Below are 2,698 nucleotides of genomic sequence, written 5' to 3'. Positions count from 1 at the left end.
GATTACACTCGTAAAAGATCCGGAAAATGGAAGAGCAAAATAACGTTTTAACAGAATGAAAGGGTAAAAAGAACTCTCTAAACCTAATTGAGTTTCTCCTATTTATAGGAGAGATACTTTATTAACCTAATACGATAATTAAAATATCCCACGTCTTCTCTTGGCCTTATCCCACGCCCTCTTCTTATGTGGGATGGAATCTTCAAATCCTCCTCCCGGGTCTTCTAACCTGTCAAGACCTGTATAAAAAGAAACAAGACGATATTCCTCCAACTTTCTCCCAAACTGGGGCGGAGGCGTCAAATCAACAGCAGTATATGATTTAACGGAAGGAATAGAAAGAATCCCATTGAGTTCAATAAAAGGAGTAGCATTACCTTCAATTTGATAGGATTGGTCTTCAATTACCTTCTTATTGTCATCCGGAATAGGCGTAAATGACGAGTCAACACTGTTCATAGCCAAATCATTCGATCGAGAATGAATAGTGCTCGATCGAAGGGTTCTTCACCAAAACTACTCGATCGAACAATGCTGACCGTTCGATCGGGGTCTTCTTCCTCAGCAGTGTGCGAACGAACATTATAGGGTGTTCGATCGAGGTCTTCCTCGTACAAATTGTTCGATCGAGTGTTGTAAGCTGTTCGATCGAACACTTCCTAATATAAGTCATTCGATCGAACGCTGTAGGTTGTTCGATCGAATTTTTGTTGTTGTACGGTGCATAAATCTTCGTATGATGCTTCATTTTCAGCTAAATCTTCGAATTCTGAGTCATACATATCATCATCGTTGATAGGAAACTCAGGTCCTTCATAGTAAAGACCGCTTTCGTTATAGATAGCATATACCGTCTCTGAGTGCCTAAATTCCAACTCGGTAGCTAATTGAGCTATTTGGGATTCAAATAGCTTGAAATGAGCATCTCTAGATTTATCATATTCTTGCACTTGAAATGCAAGTGCCTTCACCAAAGACTTCAGTTCAGCAATTTCTTCTTTCTGTTTATCAGGAGGACGGGTTTATTGTTGCGGCGGCCAAATAAATGGAGGCTTTTGATAACCTCGTTGCTGAAGCGGATGTGGCGGGACGTATGTAAAGGAATGACTAGCTTGTCCACGCTTCTTAAATGCGTAGACTGTGTCGTTCTCCGCCAGACAAGTAACAGCATTGTGCCCCGCAGCACCACATCTCTCACAGTAGACCACCTGTTGTGCTATAGTATGGAACTGAGATGGACCACCCCAAGATTGTCTACTCTTCACCTTGTCAGATCTTGCATTCTGAGCTTCAAATTATGTAATAATTATGGAGATTCTAGACATTTAGGCAGAAGAATCAAAGCTACTCAAGCCTTCCCTTTGATGATCTTTCTCCCAGAATCCTGTCTAAGTAGGACCTGCAGGACCTATCAAAACAAAACTAGGAGAAAAGATAAGAACTACGTCAAGGAATAAATCCCTTGAGGCTAAAGACAAATAGAAATAAAGGAAGTAAATGAAATAGTTGCCTCCCCGGCAACGGCGCCAAAATTTGACACGGCTGTCGCAACCCTATCAAAAATAAACTAACCGGCTCTAACTAATGCAGTAGAGGTAAGTCGGGTATCGTATCCACAGGGAGGCGGTCATTATCTACTCATTATTCAGCCTGTCTATGGTCACAAATCGGGGGGTTTAATTTGGTTAGACTAAACTAAAGAGCAATAAAAGTAAAAACAAATAAAAAGGCAGGAGCGAAAAGGATTGAGAGTAAATAAAAAGAGAGATGCCAGGATGTCGGTTCACCATGATATTACACAAATCAGCAAAAGGTAGGTCACTTGGTCTGATGTGAGAAGGGTAGTGGAAAGGTCCTTCCGGTCCGCTATCCGCCCTATAATACTACTAATTTAGCTTTCGCTCTCATTAGAGTAGTCTATTGTTCATAACAGGTCTATTCATTCCAATCTTCCGATATAGGTCTGAATTTAACCTGTTTAATTACTTCAGTTGCATGCATTCAACCTAATAATTACAGTTATATTGCTATCAAACAATTCTCACAATAAAACCTCCTAAACAAATTAAAGCATCATTACTTTACTATCATGGCTCCCCTAATCCTATCATAAGGAATTAAGCTACGCATAACAATGAATAAAACAATAGCGAAAGATAAAGCGACAATAGACATGGTATAAAAGTGTGCAAATGAGAATTAAATAGGAAGAGAGTAAAGAAAGATTACACTCGTAAAAGATCCGGAAAATGGAAGAGCAAAGTAACGTTTTAACAGAATGAAAGGGTAAAAAGAACTCTCTAAACCTAATTGAGTCTCTACTATTTATAGGAGAGATACTTTATTAACCTAATTAGATAATTAAAATATCAAGAAAATAAGATCTCGCAAGAAAATATCACTTCAGATGACAAAGTACTCGATCGAGCACTTTGAAACAGCTCGATCGAGGAAACTTCCAGCAAAACCTCTCGATCGAGGACTTCCTCTACTCGATCGAGGATAGCAAGAATCAAGGTAGTCGATCGAGAGGTTTAAAGTACTCGATCGAACAAGAAAAGTACTTGATCGATCCCTAAGTTACTCGATCGAGTGGGTTCAGCGCGTAATTTCTGTTTCGCGCACTGAACTTCAAACGGCCGCCATTTCTTCGTTACTTGGGCAAATAAAGCGTTTTTGGTGGAGTTGGAAAGCTAAC

Source organism: Silene latifolia, unplaced genomic scaffold (genome assembly GCF_048544455.1).
Source record: "Silene latifolia isolate original U9 population unplaced genomic scaffold, ASM4854445v1 scaffold_57, whole genome shotgun sequence".
Taxonomy (NCBI): Eukaryota; Viridiplantae; Streptophyta; class Magnoliopsida; order Caryophyllales; family Caryophyllaceae; genus Silene; species Silene latifolia.
Note: the sequence above shows the minus strand (reverse complement) of the source record.